Source organism: Culex quinquefasciatus, chromosome 3 (genome assembly GCF_015732765.1).
Source record: "Culex quinquefasciatus strain JHB chromosome 3, VPISU_Cqui_1.0_pri_paternal, whole genome shotgun sequence".
Taxonomy (NCBI): Eukaryota; Metazoa; Arthropoda; class Insecta; order Diptera; family Culicidae; genus Culex; species Culex quinquefasciatus.
In genome coordinates this window covers 72,470,717-72,489,336 of record NC_051863.1, presented here as the reverse complement: position 1 = coordinate 72,489,336, position 18,620 = coordinate 72,470,717, and the positions used below count along the sequence as shown (strand labels likewise).

The following is an 18,620-nucleotide window of genomic DNA, read 5'->3' as shown; positions in this document are numbered from 1 at the left end:
AAACGATTAAGTGACTAAAATAAATGGACATTTGACTAATAATTTTGTTGAAAAGGTGTTTTTCGGAATTGCCGAAAAAAAAAGTTGTATGGAACTCGATGAAAAACATGATTTTTTCATCACTCGTCGTATTTATCCAACCTCGTTGGATAAATGTACGACTCGTGCTTAAAAAATCGTCTTTTTGCAACTTGTTGCATAAACTACTATTATAGGGGAACCGCATCTAATTCCAGCGTGCCTCTAATGTTGCCATATCAGCACTTTGACGTTCAATTACAGCTCTTTAAACGCGTTTTCAACTGAAATCGGGTGATAAATATTTTAATAGGGAGTGAGCAAGCAAGTTTCTATAAACAGTTTTCCAAAATAATTTGTTTATATAGTAAAAATCAGCAAATTGGATAGAGTTAGGAGCGAGTGCTTAACCTGCCAAACATACGAGAATTTCCCCTAGCACGAGTTCTGGAAATAGAACATCGACATATCGATGCCTCTGTGCTCTCTTATGCTAACTGGAAAGGAATCCCATCAAGCTTAGTACAAGAGAACACAGAGGCATCGATACGCTGCAACGAATGTTAGGGGTCTAGTAATAGTTAAGGGGTTACATACGAATGAAATTTACAACCAAATTTGTTTGAATTGCCTGTCTTTCAGTCTTAAATTAATCAATCTGCAATGTTTCAGCTCGATCAGATTTTTTTTTGTACTATTTTGTGTTAAATAAAAAAAAAGTAAAATCCCGAACTGTAAGGGCTATAAAATTCATTAAACTATGTGTAATAGTGAATTAATATTAACACAAATTTAACCGATTTATTATAAATATATCCTAAAAAAAACTAAACAGTTGATTATGGATCCTTCGTTCGAAGTTCATTTTGGAGATTTAATTATACTGTACAATGCCGAGTACTAAACGTAGTTGCTTTCAATCACAAAGCTCCCACCACGGGGATAAGCATGTAGTCTATATAGGACGTTGTCAGTACAGATCAAGAGAGAGAGAGAGAGAGAGAGCGTGTAGTAGTAGCGAAATTAAACGAAAATCAATACACGAGGAGTCAAATATGCTAACTTTTTTATCAGTCTGCCGCTGGCAGTGCGTCTCCGGAGTAGTGTACTGACTAGAGGCTCCCGAGTCAGACAAGAGAGTCGTCGAGTGTGTGTGTGTTTTTTTTTGGTTGGCCAAAAGGGCCCCGTGACGTCAATCGGTGGTGGATCGGTAGATTGCACCTTTTCGGGGGTCCGCAAGTTGGGCCGTGAAAATCGCGGAAAGTTTTTCGAAAAGATTCGTAACAGGTAAGAGATTACGTGGAATGCCCTGTAGTCTATAGTCAATTGTGACGGGGTGACGATGGTCTTGATAAAAGTGTTGGTCCTTAATGGGCTATTACTGGGAATCAATTTACGTACTCTGCAGTGTCCTACTGGTCCTGCTGGTTGGTGCACAAGAAGGGATAGTTTGAGTGGGCAGTACACGAAGGATATCGTGCGAAATTAAATAAACTGGAGGTGAGGCAGCAGCATAAAGGAAGAAAATAATTTGCCCCTTTTGACACCTATTTCTTGTGATATTGTGGTGAGGATGCTGCATCTCGGCAGTGTGGGTGGAGTTGGGTTGGTTGGTTGGTGGGTGGTGACGCTAATGGAAGCCTACACACATATGTTCTTTCCAACAATGAAACAGCAGCATAGCTTTTCGTTTTGTGTTTGCCAATACACCCAACGAAGAATTTCCATTTGGTAGCCATAGGTAGTGGAAAGGATGTTAGTGTTACTTGGTTGGATCGGGATAGGATAGTCGAACTCGTTGTTGTGTCTTCTTTTTGGGATACTACTCGCCGAGATTGTCCTTCCACCCACACTTGTGCATGCGTTGTTACCGAAAATGGAGCAAAATTAAGGACGCACAGTGGGAGTTATGATACAGATACCAAAAGGCAAACGTTAAATGCTACACCCAGAACTGGGTATCGGCATTCGAGAGGATAAAGAGCACGATTCGGTAGTAAAATGGTACTGTGTGCGGACGGAGAGGATAAATCCCGAAATTACCGAGAGTACTTTACTCATGGTTCATCTTCAAACAAAGTTCATCTATAAAAAAAAGTACCGGTACCGAGACTCGAACCCAAGACCTTCGTCATATTGAACCGTGCCTTTGCCGTATGGGCCATCTTGGTTCGGTAACTAAACGGCGGTCATTTGTCCATATAAGCCACTCAATAGGATGAACTGTTCCAATGAACGAATGAACACGCGAGAGGACTATACTCTCGTAAAATAGCACTTTCCTCACGTTTCTTTTCGTGAGGACTATCCCCTCGTTTTTTAACTTTGGGTGTATAAGAACATGTTTTGGTAAGCGAATAAACCTAGCGAATCGACATTTTGAATTTTAACAAAACCTTTTTGATAGTTTTCAGAATGTTGGGAATATTTTTTTTGGAAATAGCTTAAAATTTTTAAGGAGTGCTAATATAAATGATTTGATTTGAGTCATACTTTGGTAATAGATAATGGTATAGATGTGAGATCCAATAGACAGAACTAAATTCTAGAGATTTATCAGTGCTAAGAATTCATCTTTAACAACCATGCACCTCTCCTATAAGCAACCAAATTTTGCTTCCTTCATTGATTTTTTTTAGTTTTCTCACTTGAAGTTTTAATTTACAGTACATCAATTCAATAGAATTTCATAGAATTTCTATGATGTTATTTTATTATGCAATTCAAATTCACACTGTGTTAAACTTTTAAATATAATAGAGTTTTGGAGCTCCACTCTGCTTTGTGTTGATATTATTTGTCTATTAACACAATTTTGTAAGGAAGAAAATAGTTAAAAAATACACACATAAACCAAAACGAAAGTGGTCCATTTAACAACTAATAAATATAAGTTACATTACAATGTACTGTTCCTCGGATTCTCGGATTCTGCGCCCAAAATAGCTGTAGGGTAAAGTAGTCATCAATTAAACATGGGGAACAATGATAAAATGGCTGGTTCCTGCCGCATAAGGGAGGTCCAACAATGACACTATTTTGAGATTTCCAAAACATTTATATTTGAAATTGATACTGCCACATGAATTAGAAAAACAAATAAAGTTAAAACCCTATTTTGTATCTTCAATCTATCCTGACGATTGAGATATAGATTTTTCCATGATGTAGGATATTAAAGACATGTTTACTGCCGTTCCACGCATAATTGTCCCATGCCATTTTTTTAACCTTTTTGACTTATTAACATTTTTAAGTATAGTTCGACGTATACTAATAGAAAAAAACCCATAAAATCTAGTATTTTGTTTGTTTGTCCCATCGTTACACTTCTATGCATTTTTGTCCCACCAAGTTTTTCTTTCGCGGAAACGTTAGTTTTAAGAAGCATTGTGGCTTGTTTACCTATTGTATAGCAAGAGGATTACAATTAAGAGCGATAAAGTGTTAACTGGGGCGATTAGGGACATACAGGGCGAACAGGGACCCGCGGGACAATTATGCGTAGAACCACAGAAATCGGTAGAAAAATTTTAATCGCACTTTTCCAGTTGCACTTTTCTCAGTTGCACTTTTTTGAACACGGGACAATTATGCGTAGAACGGCAGTTTAGGGAACTCAAAACTAGTATTTTGATGAAAAATCATCAACAAATGTCTTATTTCAGTGAAAATCTGAAACTTTTTGTAGTTTTTTGTTTACGTATAAAAAAATCAAATTATTTGCTCTACAGCTCTACATTGTCTTGGCGTTCTCGATTACGAGATTCCTACTCGAAACTAGGTGTTCTAAGGCATGATTGTTGAGGCAATTGCAAACCTCTTTTTACACCTGAGCTTCCTTCCACCTCGGGATTCGAACTGACGACCTTTGGATTGTGAGTCCAACTGCCTACGAGTGACTCCACCGAGACCCAGGGAGACGATTCCTACACCTGGACTGAGCTAACGACCTGACCCTCTGGGCCAACATTTACTTCCCCGTCCAACGTAATCAGACAAATTTCATCTCGAAAAAATGCCACCGGGACCTTTTGGCATCGATAGAAGAAACATTGCGATATAAAAAACAGTTTTTTTTTAATTAGATGACCTGGTAAAACATTCAAGCGTTAAAAAATCTTGAAAACTGTTTTTCACAGCTTTGCATCTAATAATTTCAAAATCATTTAAAGCAGTTTTCTTATGAACCTTATGAACACTCTGTTTTAAAGCATTTATTTTTATCGAGCAAGAATTTGCAAAATATTGAAGTTCCAGTTGAATAAAATAAAGTTACTATATAATTAATTATAATGTGATACTTCTAAATCATAGTAAGCCAACAATTTTAGAAAAAAGGATTTAATTAAATTATGTACATTTCGAATTAATATTATGCAATCATAAAAAAACCTAGCGTGACGTCACAGTCTAAAAAAACATCATACCGGCACAAAGTTATTACAATCTATTTATGAGACATTTAAAAAAAAGTTGGCGACAGGCTCCTCATTCTTGCGTGTTTCCCACTGTCCCTACTTGGGGTGCCTCTGTTGGACGTCGTCGCGACGCCTTTCGGCGGTGTGTTGGTGTGCCTCCTTCGTCCCGTGTGAAACGCTCTTCCTGGAGAATATTTCATTAATATCGGCGCGTGATAACGATAGTTAATTGCTTGACATTATTACTCGTGCCTGCCCTTTCACCCTCTCCTTATTCCTCTCCGTATTTTTCTCTCTCTCTCCCACACACTCTTTTATGCTGCATCTCTTTCTTGCAACATATTTCTCCCCTCACAAACTGCTCTTTCTTTCGGGTCTTGGTCGTAAATTGGCAAGTCATGTGCATCTTTATGCTGCTCATCACAATTATTATCGTGAGTTTCACCCCGACCGTGCAAACTGCCCCCCCCCCCCCCCCCTCCTTCTGTTCCCCTATAGTGTTGTATGAGTGTGTGAGTGTGGGGATCCCCCCTCCCCCTTCCACTCTCGCTCTATCTGTTTGTAGAAAGTGCGCGTAAGGACGTGTCCTTGCCCAGTGATGGTGGTTGTGTGGGATCCACTGCTGCTGCTTCAGCTGCCTGTTTGCTGACGGTGGAGACTGACACTCGGTTGGTTGGGGGGTTTTTCGAGGCGCGATGCTGGTGGTGGTGGGGCTCTATCATAGATGTTCCTCGTTTCAATGTGTGTGGGGGGTTAATATGACACAAAATTAGATAGCGTACACGGTTAAACTGGTGTACCAAACTGGCGACCAAAGTGTGCTTAATATGTTTAACTTTATGAAGTTGGATCACCATGCGTTTCCACTTTGAAGCGTACAAGTTTCAGCAGTCTGGATATAAAAGTGTTTTTTAATTGGGTAAGAAAATGTTAGTCTTGTTAGTTTACTTAATTCATATTTCTTTACAAACTCATCGATTGATTCTTATTACAAACATGATTTTAAGTTTTTGTCCCTCGCGGCATTTGTCAACCCACAAATAAGGATTACCCACAAACTCGGATTACTTTTGTGATTATTTGTCCAAAGGACGCCAAATGCAACTTTTCTATTGACCCTGGGTAATTCTCCGCCAACTCACACAGCAGTTACCCCGACCCCTCTTCGATTTGCGTGAAACTTTGTCCTAAGGGGTAACTTTTGTCCCTGATCACGAATCCGAGGTCCGTTTTTTGATATCTCGTGACGGAGGGGCGGTACGACCCCTTCCATTTTTGAACATGTGAAAAAAGAGGTGTTTTTCAATAATTTGCAGCCTGAAACGGTGATGAGATAGAAATTTGGTGTCAAAGGGACTTTTGTGTAAAATTAGACGCCCGATTTGATGGCGTACTCAGAATTCCGAATAAACGTATTTTTCATCGAAAAAAACACTAAGTTTAAAAAATTTCCCATTTTCCGTTACTCGACTGTAAAAATTTTTGGAACATGTCATTTTATGGGAAATTTAATGTACTTTTCGAATCTACATTGACCCAGGAGGGTCATTTTTTCATTTAGAACAAAATTTTTCATTTTAAAATTTCGTGTTTTTTTCTAACTTTGCAGGGTTATTTTTTAGAGTGTAACAATGTTCTACAAAGTTGTAGAGCATACAATTACAAAAATTTTGATATATAGACGTAAGGGGTTTGCTTCTAAACATCACGAGTTATCGCGATTTTACGAAAAAAGTTTTGAAAAAGTTGGTCGTCATCGATCATGGCCATTCATGGTCACCCGCGACAGACACGGATGACGAAACAAAGAGAAACGCAAAAAGTAACTTTTTCAAAACTTTTTTTCGTAAAATCGCGATAACTCGTGATGTTTTTTTTACAGTCGAGTAACGGAAAATGGGAGAATTTTTAAAACTTTTTTAGTGTTTTTTTCGATGAAAAATACGTTTATTCGGAATTCTGAGTACGCCATCAAATCGGGCGTCTAATTTTACATAAAAGTCCCTTTGACACCAAATTTCTATCTCATCACCGTTTCAGGCTGCAAATTATTGAAAAACACCTCTTTTTTCGCATGTTCAAAAATGGAAGGGGTCGTACCGCCCCTCCGTCACGAGATATCAAAAAACGGACCTCGGATTCATGATCAGGGACAAAAGTTACCCCTTAGGACAAAGTTTCACGCAAATCGAAGAGGGGTCGGGGCAACTTTTCCCGAATTCGTGTGAGTTGGTAGAGAATTACCCCCCTACTATTTTATTTCGTATTGGATCAAGCGTTTGAAATTAGTGTTTAAAAATGCACTTTTGGAGAAAACTAAAGTTTGTTTACATCTGTAGAAAAAAAAGTGTGTTTGATTTTTATATTTTTTCATTGAATTTTAATAAAATATTGCAAAAAAAAAAAATCTAAAAAAGAGGAGAATCGTTTTAAAACCATAAATCTTGACGGTCTCTATGTCAAGATTTCTACTCGAACCTAAACGTTCGAATTCTTGAATGGGGAGAGCACCTTATCTTAAATCTAAAATTAAACAAATCGATGCCTCTGTGCTCTCTTGTACTAAGCTTACTGGTTTTCCTATCTAGTTAGCATAAGAGAGCACATAGGCATTTTTTGCAAAATCTCATGGGCTATTCAATAGTTTTTTGTGGTATTGTTCAAGTTTAACATTTCTAATCAAGTAATAGTTTAATGTACATTCAAGCAGATATTAAACTATGACAAACGAACAAACAAACTTTTTGACAGTTTACCTGTTTTGTTTGTTTTCCTGCATTTGTTTGCGAGTTTTTTAAACTGTCACACACACAAAAGTGCGAGTTTGTTTTCCGTAGTCTAATACCTCCTTCACGGTCAAGTGTGCAATGCAAATTGTTTTTTGTTATGTTTTTAGTTAGTGTTTTGTTTCACTTTTGGATTAATTTCATTGAAAACTAGGAAACGTGGGTTTGGAAACTTTTAAGTGGTGTTCAAATATTGGCAAAAAGCTATTAAAAGTATTTCAACTTGCAACAGAACCCCAACGAAAAACTCTGACCTGCTTTCTATTTTTTATTTTACAGTACTCTTTAAAGTACATCGTGGGACAATTCCCACAAATTTGACATTAATTTATAAACATTGAAATATAAGAAATTAAATTTTCAACTCTCAAAAACAAATTGAATACTACAATTTATCGGAAATTCAATGAATTATATTTTTATTCATTCAAAACATCGAAGTTTAAAATAGAACCGCTGCTCTTTTTAGTGAAACGGCTCTTTCAGCGGATCGCTTTTTTTGCCCAACCCTGCTTTAAATCGATTCTTCGACCAGTTGATTTAAAGTATTTTTTTTTAAACTTATTTTTCATCTAAAAACATACTAAACAGTTTTAAGCCCTCTACCATTTTTTGATACTATACTGTAACAAAAATAGAAGAATCTTCAATAACCCAGAAGGGCATTTTTTATTTTAGAACACAAAAGGAAATAATTTCGTGTTTTTTGTAACTTGGCACATTTATTTTTTTTAGAGTGTATCAATGTTCTATCAAAATGTAGAGCAGATAACTACGAAAAAATAAGACAAAATGAGTCTGACCATCTGGAGTTATTGCGATTTTACGAAAAAAAAAAATGTGAAATTTCAATGTACAGTACTGCAAAAAGTTTTTTTTCAGCGAAAAAAAAATCTCTAATACTTATATTTTGATATTTTGAAAACTTATGATTGCAAATCAACTGGGTAGGTTTAAAATACATTTTAAAACACTTGTTTCATTGAAATGTCAATACCATGGCTTGTAATTTAAATTTTTATATTTTTTTTTATTTGTTGCCCCCCCCCTCGACTTTGGCCAGATTCGAGGGACATAAACTTCAAAAAATATTTGCAACGGCCTTATTATTATTATTATTATTATTATCTGCTCTATATTTTGATCGAACATTGAGACCACTGCCGATACCAGGGAAGGGGGGGGGGGCTCTGGGAGATCCCCGGCTTTAGCAGAAATTTGTTCTAAATTTGTCCGAGGGGTCATTCACAAACACCGTAATCAAAATATTTCCTATGCGTGTACGGTCCCCTTCTGTCAGAGCCTGGTCACGCTACTGATTGAGACACTCTTAAAAAGTTACAAAAAAAAACGAAATTTTCAAATGACTTTTTTTTGTTCCAAGTGAAGCCCTTCTGGGTTATTGAAGATTCAAAAAGTACATTGAATTTCCCTTAAAATGACATGTTCATCAAATCGAGAGTTTAATTTTACATAAACATTCTGTAGAAGAATTATACCCGAGACACGTGCGTACTCTCACAAGATCTTTATTATAATGGCTCCCTCCTCTGACAGTTCTTCTCTTCCTCCACCGATTACAGTGTTGCCAGATATTTGTACAGACAAAACACTACACATTCCTCTGGCTCCAAATTTCCAAACCATTTCAGGCTGCAAATTTTCGAACAACTCGTATTTTTTCTTATGTTTAAAAATCAAATAGGTCGTACCGCCCTTCCATCACGAGATGTCGAAAAAAGGACCTCTTATTCGAGAACACTGATCAGGGAACAAAATAGGAAATCGTTCAACACAAATCTAAGAGGGCCCTAGTAACATTTTTAAACCTACAGGTTTTATCAGGGTTCTGGAAACCCTCATACGGCCTAAATAGGCTTTTATGACCTACTTAAAACCTAAAATGTTACTAGGGAGGTCGGGACAACTTTTTCCGATTTCTTGTGATTTGGCAGAAAATGACCCACATAGTTAACTGCTTAACGAATGTCGCCATCAATAACTTTTCACTTGCGCTAACGATTTCAAAGCGCTTAAGATATAAAAGTGCTTCCAACTACCGGCAACATGTTCTTTTGACCGTTACTTAGTCACTCACTTGAAAAATAATCCCGAAACATGTAAATAATTAGCAAGCGCCATCAAAAAAACAGACGCGCTAAGTCTTTTGACGTTTCAATTTTGACCATCCATTCTAATCGAAGGCTGAAGAAAACCGAGCGAGAAGCGAAAGCAAATAAAGAACAAAGGGTGGCCACCAACACCACCAGCAGCGCTTGTGGTGTTGCCAGGAAACTTTCTCTCTAAATGCTACTTTTCGTGAGTGTCCGCTCAAAATTTCATCAATTTTGGCAGCACGAAGCAGACCCAAACGAGCGCTGGAAGAAAAATGCACACGACTGATTAGAATGCGTTTTTGAAATATTTTTGACGAAGAACTTCGTCTTAGGGCTCTATACAGGGTAGCAATCCAAAATTTCCAAATGAAACCGAAAAATGAAACGCCTTCCCCAAGCAGAGGGGAAAATCACAGAAGCAGCGCGGCCGACGGTTTTGATATAAATATAAACGCCACCCCCTCCATAGCATTAGTTTAGTCGGTGGTCTACCACCGAAGCGAGAGGAGCTCAGCTCTTCTCGCGAGCGCCAGCCTTCTCTCTTCCCTACAAAACCACGGGAAATTTGAAAGCTGGCTTCAGTCGGTGGTCTACCACCGAAGCGAGAGGAGCTCAGCTCCTCTCGCAAGCGCCACTAGGTGGCGTCTTCAGGAACTAGCCTTCCCGCTTCCCTACAAAACCATGGGAAATCGGAAGGCTGGCTTCAGTCGGTGGTCTACCACCGAAGCGAGAGGAGCTCAGCTCCTCTCGCAAGCGCCACCAAGCGCTTGGCAGTAGTGGCCACCACCTGGAGGCCCCGGGGATGTTCCGATAAGGGATCATTTGCGGAACCATAAGAGTTGGGGCAATATGGGTATCAAACTTAAGGGATTTTGATACTGGACATGAAATTTGACATTTTGGCAGTAATGGCCGCAACCTAGAGTGGCCGGAGGCCCCGGGGATGTTCCGATAAGGGGACATTTGCGGAACCATAAAAGTTGGGGCAATATAAGTATCAAACTTCAGGGTTTTTGATACTGGACATGAAATTTGACATTTTGGCAGTAGTGGTCACCACCTGGAGTGGCCGTAGGCCCCGGGGATGTTCCGATAAGGGGACATTTGCGGAACCATAAGAGTTGGGGCAATATAAGTATCAAACTTCAGGGTTTTTGATACTGGACATGAAATTTGTAGTGGCCGCAATCCGGAGTGACCGGAGCCCTCGGGGGTGTTCCGATGAGGGGACATTTGCGGAACCATAAGAGTTGGGGCAATATGGGTATCAAACTTCAGGGTTTTTGATACTGGACATGAAATTTGAAATTGGTGGAACCATAAGAGTTGGGGCAATAAAGGTATCAAAATGTAGCTGCTCCTCTGTGATGTTGCTGCACGGTTACGCAAAACGGAAATGAAATTAAATCCAGCCTCGGAATAGAGTTATCTACGTGCGTATGTATTGCGTGTACGTACACGAAAAAGATTGAGGTTAAATTTTGTACAGTCCAGCAAAACAAATGGCGTGCTAGTGTGCGTGAGAGCGGGCTTAGATAACTCTATCAGAATCACCTCGAAATTTACGAGCGATTACATATGTGTGTGTGTGAGTGTAAGCGCGTGCAGTCCAAAATCTCAGCCTGCTGCGCCCCACTTCAGCTCATAATTTTTGGATCGTCGTCGAGGCCACATCAGCTGCAGCAGAAGAGGGCGCAGAAGGCGAAAATTTCCCTAGGCAGCCCAACGGACAAACAACGAAGAACAACCGCAGCACCGCAGGAGAAGCAAACCACAGGCCAAGGTTCCGAAGGAGAGAGGAAACCGGCCAAGCCCGCGGCCCGTCCGCTGGTTGACGAAACGAATCTGGCCGCCATCACCCCGAAGGATCGGAACTTCGGAACGAATCGCCACTGCAGACCATCGGGAAAGAAGAAGAGCAGCTCCTCAACCATCGCAAGTGTAACGGACAAGAAGCAAAAGCCCCGCCGCAAGTAGCACTTAGGAACGTGGTGCTGATGTAGGTTGACCCAGACCAAAGCCATGGACATCTTCCTCAACGTAGACCGGAGAAGCAGCCCGAATGAAGCACTACACCTCGCGGAAGATTTGATAAACAAACGGCCCTTTTCAGGGCCACCAAATATCTCACGAAAGAGTTGTTCCTTCAAAATTTCCCTCTAAGAATGTTCCCTAAAAATTTAAAAAAAGATCGAATAAAAATCATTTCACCACAGAGTTAGCATGAAACCACTGTTTCTGTGTGGTAGAATGTCATACGCGCTTGTGTGTGTGTGTGTGTGTGTGTGTGTGTGTGTGTGTGTGTGTGTGTGTGTGTGTGTGTGTGTGTGTGTGTGTGTGTGTGTGTGTGAGCACGGAGAGGGAAAAATCGCCTGCTGCAAAAATGCACAAGTCAGAATAACTTTTTCGAAAATTTGGAGCCGTCGCCGATTGCTGGCAACAGCCTTCAAAAAACACTGGCTCAGAAAAAGCCCCATCGAAACGACGTCGAACGCTTCAACTTTATCCTCAGCTCAAGCATCTCCGCCGTCAGGTATTCCCGGTTTGGTTGACTCGTCCGACCGGGAACTGCGGCCCAGCTCGAGACTACCGTGTCTGTTTCTCGCCTTCACCTTTCCTCATTTGCTGACGCGTCGTCCCTTCCTCGTTGAAAGTCGAGAGTGAAATGATTGCGAAAATGACAAATCGACCTATATTTATAGATTTTTGTTTTGGCATATCGCGGAACGATAAAATCTTGGTGGCGAATGCAGTAGGAAGGGCAAAATGAGGAAAAAATCTTGTGTGCTTGTGAAAAGAGGGGAAGTAATAGCGAAGTAGAAGTATAAAAATGCGTTCTACCCTTTCCACTCCACTTAGTTGCCACCGAGATGCTGAACAAGTCGGGTCGGCTCATAATAACTATCTGAGCCGCAGACGCTTGAAGCAGCAGCAGCAGGGAGAGAGAGCCCCAAATTCTCTCTTCCGGAGAAGGATTTCTTCTGAAAATTTACCTTTATTTTCTAGAGAGAGAGAGAATCGGAGAGCAGCACCGAAGAGGGCAAATTGTGTGCGAATGCCGTAGAATGACACACCATACATACACACTCCCGTTTCATGGTACACGCTGATTGGGTTCGATGCGTCGAGTTTCCCTTCCACGGATGTTCGATTGATGTATCTAAATTGGTCACCTGAAAAGGCCATCAAAGACTGCGACCAACTACAGATACACCCGGGGACGAGCAAAACCGCCAGCGGAGGCAACTTTTAGGCAGTGGAGTAAAATCGTTTAACCTAGTAGACTGTGTGAAAATTGTTGTAGCCCTGTTGTATGGGTTAGTACAACGAATCTACTACGAGCTCGTGTAATTGGTCACGGCCCCGGGATGCACAGCCGGGTCAGTCAGGAAGCTTCCCCCAATTCGTTCAAAGATTTTGTTTACGCCAGTGGTGGTCAAAACCTGGAGTGGCCGGTGCCCTCAAAGAAGGTTCCCCCGGGGCCTGGGGGGACATTTATAGAACCATACGAGTTGTGGCAATATGGGTATCAAAATTTATGGTTTTTGATACTGAACATGAAAATGGCCATTTCGACAGTGGTGGCCAAAACCTAGAGTGGCCGGTGCCCTCAAAGAAGGTTCCCCCGGGGCCCGGAGGGCCTTTTACAGAACCATACGAGTTGTGGCAATATGGGTATCAAAATTCATGGTTTTTGATACTGAACATGATAATGGCCATTTCGGCAGTGGTGGCTAAAACCTGGAGTGGCCGGTGCCCTCAAAGCAGGTTCCTCTTGAGCCCAGGGTAACATTAACCGAAACATACGGGTTGTTGCAATATGCACCCAAAGGAAAAATATATCTCAAAATCTGCAACAGTGGATTTGCTGCAGAAAATGTCACATTTTATAACATTTTATGCAGCAAGCCCCTTGATCATTTTTGCCCGCTTGTAAACATTTCAGCGATCTGCAGTTCTCACCAACACATATAATGCTGGCCCGTTCCCGAGCAACACTCTAAAGAGAAGCATATTTTGGTGCTCTTTCACTCACTTTTCGTCAAGCGTCCATGGCGCGGTGGTAGCGTGTCGGATCAAAAACCAAGAAGTTGGTGGTTCAATCCTCGATCTGTTAAGGGTTTTTTTTTGTAAAATACAAACAAAATGCCTTCGGTAATGTCGATAATTGTCGGTAACGGGCAAAAATGTCATACCCCTATATCGCAAAAAATGCATGAGGACAGATTTCATGCAGATTCTGATATACTTTCATGCCGCCATGTATCACAATCATGCGACCGTCGGTTGGGTGTGGGTATCAAAATTCATTGTTTTGATATTGAACCTGCAAATGGCCATTTCGACAGTAGTGGCTACAACCTGGAGTTGCCGGTGCCCTCATGGAAAGTTCACATTGGGGGAACATTTAGGACAATTTTGCCGACAAATCTATGAAACAAAATACAATAATCTTATCCCAGATTTCATTAGCAATCCAAAACTCATTCAAAATGTTTGGTCCTATGTCTTTCGGTTATGTCTCTGACATACCATCTTGAACTTTTGGCAATATGAGTAATAAATCGCTGGGGGTAATAAATCGATAATTGCGAAATTATTGAAATTGAGAATAACTCTTTCGTAATCAATTTGAGCCCTAAAAAGGGCTTTTTAATGCTTGCTGTTGAAATTTACTTGGCTGTCGCCGATGGCTGGCAAGAGCCTTGCCAAAACATTTCCCCATCGCGAACAACATTGAACCCTTGCAGGTTCGGTCTGCCCCTTCGCCGCGATGCTTCTCCGCCTTCAGCTATCTTTGTTGCCGCTGTGTCGTCCCTTCCTCGTAGACTGTCTAGAGTGATTTGAGTACGCAAATGAAATAGATTTTCGTTTTGGGATTTCGTGGAACGAAGAAATCTAGGTGGCGAATGCCGTAGGAAGGCAGAGAGAACGCCGTAGAAACGTCAAAACGAGAAAAAAGTCTTGTAATGTGTGGGAATAAATCGTTTAATGTGATTCAAATTTGTTGTGACGCAAAGAAAATCTTTAACACATGGTTCAGACTGGCTCTTTGTATTGAATTGGAGTCCTGATAATGGCTTTCAATTATTTCAAAATATTTCTAAAAAATTGTTCAATGCCAAAAGTTTAATTGATGAAATGATTTCAAATCAACTGGCACGAAAATCTTGACATTACGATTAGCTGTGAAGCGTTTCAAAACTTTAGACGTTATCCAACGTCAAAATACCATAAGATCTTAGAGCAGAAATACCATAAGATCTTAGAGCAGAAATAAATAGATCTTAAGAAATAACCGTTTCGTGATTGATTTTGTGGCCAAGAAACGCAAATAATAAAACTATAAAAAAAATCATTAACATTTGTGTCCGAAGTTCTTCGTCATGATGGTTATGCCTGTAGCATTACCACTGCACCTTTTTTTGAAATGCTTGTAAAAGGAATAGCATAACTTTTAATAAAAGTGAAAATAAACAGAAATGTTCACAAAAAGTTGCTCTACTCGGTACTTGGTTTTACTGAATTTCAAGGAACACTCCAGATTATTCAGCATCATTCAAACAAGACGGCTTATTGTGTGTGTGTGTGTGTGCAACCAACCAAACGGGACCACGCGGTCGCTTCTTACAAATTGAGTTGTTTCCATGTATTTTTAGATCTTCATTCTATACATACAAATAACTCGCATAGGCATTTGGAAGGTGTTAGCTCTGCCGAGCTTCGGTGACCCATTTCTACGCTGGCTAGCCGAGCGCGAGGTCCCTCAGCTTTTATCGACTAGCCCCGCCCTGAAGAACGTTTGCACCAATCGGGTTCAAACGTTATTTAGAACTTCCGAACCCTTGTCAAATGGACAAGGACTCAGCGCGTATATATAGTTTGATAGTAACAGTTTTCCTAATTCCAGGCGTCGCTCACCAAGCCGTGATGGCCTAGTGGTTAGCATTTTTGCTTACCAATCCAAAGGACGGGGGATCGAACCCCGACTCGGGCGACTTTGATTTTTCGTTCATGTTCAGTGTTTCAAGATTAATATTTCCTATACTTTCTCGTAGGGAGCAGATGGGAATCGAACCCAGGACCATTCGCTTAGAAAGCGAACACCGTAACCAGTCAGCCACGGCCGCTCCTGTTCAAACAAGACGGCTTATTAGGCTTAAAATGGGTTTATTTCCCTTATATAAATCTGTCATCTCCATTTGTTCATAAAAAGTCGATTCTCTTGTTAAATGCTGTACCAAAACCATTTCTTTAACTAAATATTTAGAAAAGCCTCTGCAGTGGATAAAATCTATTCAGAATAAAAAACTTAATTAATTAGAAAACTGACCCATTCCATACCACCGTGCACTGCCTCCCCCAAATAATACAATTTCCCGCACCCACACCCACCAAGTGCCACCACCACCACTCTAACCAAAACCAAATGCCTTCTGATCTTTCCAGAGTTCCCACGTTCGCCACGCCACGGAGAGTCGGTTCAAAACGGGGCCTTTCCACGTGCCACGATGACCTGCGCCTCCAAAGAGTGCATTTCTGATTAGTAGATGCAACGCGGATTTAGTGCTTGCCCCAGAGTGCTGATTTAGTGCCAATATGGAAGGACATCGTGGCGACTTGGACGTCCAAGCCAGCAGCAGTGTGGTGGAAAAGTTTGGTGAACTCCTCCTCAGCACTAACGTCGTCGTTGGTGGTGGTGTTGGTGTGGAGGAAAACCTCGCGCGGAATAACGGAGGCGTGTGGTAGTGTGTTGCTTTTCCTAGCGCTGTCCCCGTGCGTTGGTGTGAGTGTGTGCTTTTGGTGGTGGTGCTGGTGGTGGTGGTGTTGGGGAACGGCAAAAAGCTTTTGTGTGCAGCCCGTGAAAATTTTCTCGGTTTTTCACCAACATACTTGACGCGGAGCGGAAAAGTGTCGTCGTCTGGCGCAAGGTGGCCGATTTTCGGGTGGAAAATTTGCGAAAGTGGTTCAAATTGGCACGCGGAGTTCAAGTTACGGGTTTCTGGTGCGGAGTTTCGGTGGAAAATGGCCCCGCGAAGCTGGAAAAGGTGGCGAAAAATCGCAGTGAAAAACTGGGCATCGATCCCAGGTTCGGTCGGTGGAGTTGGAAGTTGGTGAACGAGAAGCAGAAAAAAAAGATGGAGCTGCTGGAGAGTGCTCCCTGTTGAGGGGTGTTTTCTAGACACGACACGGGGTTTTTCGTGCCAGAAAAGTTGTGCTGGAGGAAAATATGACGATCGTGTGCGATCTGGAGTGATTTGAATGGTGAAGAAATCAGCAGTTTTAAAAGCAAGGCGATGGCGAGGATTTGTGAGCAGTCTCCAAAGGGATAGTATCATGAGCCAATACCCAGCTGTGCCATGGAACTGATATCGAAGCTGTTTCCACCGTAGTGCACAATGGTAAATATCGCAACTGAGGGGGTTCACGACACGGGGGGGAGGTCACAAAATCAGTCACCCAATCATTGCAATTCGAATAGTCGAGATTATCCCAACTTTTTCCTCCGAAAATATTCCATTGTGTGCGAGGACGAATTTGGAGCAAGACTTCTTTTTCCAGCTTTCCTCGAACGGCAAGCAAAGAAAAAAGGCTAGCCAAGGAAGGAAAATTCAATACCATAAATGAAGGCTGCTCCTCCGCGCCCGAGAGAGAGAAATTGTGAAAGAAAGTGAACTATACCCTGCTGGTTAGAGAAGATATGCCAGAAGCAGCAGCAGCAACACTGTAGGACAGGGGGTGGGTTGGAACGAGAGAAATGGTGGGAAACTCGAGTGAAAAATCAATATGTTGAAAATGGAAGATAATTATTATTAATATCGTTATCTCCCCACCTCGAAAGCCCGAACCAATCACAGGAAAATAAAAAAAAATTGCTCCCCAAGACAACTAATCCAAGGGACGAGAAAAATGCCCACCTCTCCCACGTATCTCACCTGAAGTGGAACTAGTGTCCCATTTTCCCAAACCCCACCAGCCACCCCCCCTTCCCTCCTCTCTGAAAGAGGGGGAAGGGAAAGGAACACGGCGGCACAGTTTGGCTCATTGAGCAGCCACACTGTAACAGCTGTGACCTCTTTTATTGTCTGGTTGCGACTGCACGGAGCGTTTTATGGCACGGATTTGCACCGGAAATGGGGAACATACGGCGGTGGTGGTGGGGGCGGTTCCGGGACTACTGCAACGATGGTCACCTGGAATGATGGTGGCGTGGCGTGGCGTTGAGCAGTCATATGGTCGATCTGGTGCTTTGTTTGATGTGCGGTTGTCTGCGAAAAGGGTTGGAACGAATCTGCATGTATTGCGGGTGGAAAATTGCACTCCGACGATGTTGCTTTGTTTGATGTGTGCAGTGGAAGAGGGTGGTGATGTTCTGCGTTTTAGATCGTCGATCGTTCATGGAGACGAACTGTTTCATTTGATATCTAGTACAGAACCTTTGAAAATTTTGTACGGATTCTGTTGGGCCCCGGCCCATGACCACAAGTTACACGAAAAGTGGAACAGGGAACAACCTCCGGCTCCTCCGGGGCGCCTGGCACCGACACACCAATGCACCAGCGAAGACCCACGTAGGTGCTCGGAAGACCCGGGCCCCCCTAACCACAAGTCTTTGGAGGAGTGGAATAGGGACAACCCTCCGGGCTCCTGAGACCCCTGGAAGAGGACGCAAAAGGGTAACCCCCCATCCCCTCGGATTAACCAAGGAATATGGACCAACCGACGAACAGCAGTCGACCAGGAAAACGCAACCAACGACGAATGCAGCAAGTCTGAGTGGATTGCAATAAGCCTAGTTTTTTTTCAAATTTAGGTTATCAAATTCACTATTGGCAAACCTAGTTTTTTTTTCTAATTTATGATATGAAATTCACCCTAATTTTAAGATAAAAGCAAAAATAAACAAAATTTTATGTGAAAAAAAAAATCTTGGAAGGAATGGTTTGGCGGAAGCAAAACATTATAAATCATGATAACCCATGGGAGATTTATACGCAGAAAGTAGTAAGATTGTACTAAACGCAAAAAAAATAATTAAATACGATCCTCCCATCATATTTGATTTGAAAACGCAATTGTCCCCGTTATTATATGTTGAATCGAACATATTCAATTACCGAGTCCTCGAACAGGGAATATCCCTTTGTATGGGACATCGTTTGGACCTTTCCAATATGCCCAAAAAGTTTTCAAAAAACTTACAGAAAGTGCAATGGGAAAAGAGAAAGCTTAACACTAGATCACAGAAAAAAATATCAATTATAGATGTGCTTGAT

The 18,620-nt window shown here is 41.4% G+C and overlaps 1 protein-coding gene across 7 annotated transcripts in view; it reads left to right on the top strand.

The window, feature by feature from the left end:
- Positions 1 to 1,066: 1,066 nt before the first annotated feature.
- Positions 1,067 to 18,620, top strand: part of LOC6050348 (regulating synaptic membrane exocytosis protein 1) — a 115,033-nt gene continuing 97,479 nt past the window's right edge. For 4 of the 7 annotated variants that reach the window (XR_005278603.1, XR_005278602.1, XR_005278606.1 and 1 more), the window contains exons 1-2: positions 1,069 to 1,305; positions 15,793 to 16,745. The gene's annotated coding sequence lies outside the window, so the exon portion shown is untranslated. Of the gene's footprint in view, positions 1,306 to 15,792; positions 16,746 to 18,620 lie in introns of all 7 variants that reach the window. The other 3 variants (XR_005278607.1, XM_038263939.1, XR_005278605.1) reach the window with 3 other exon arrangements.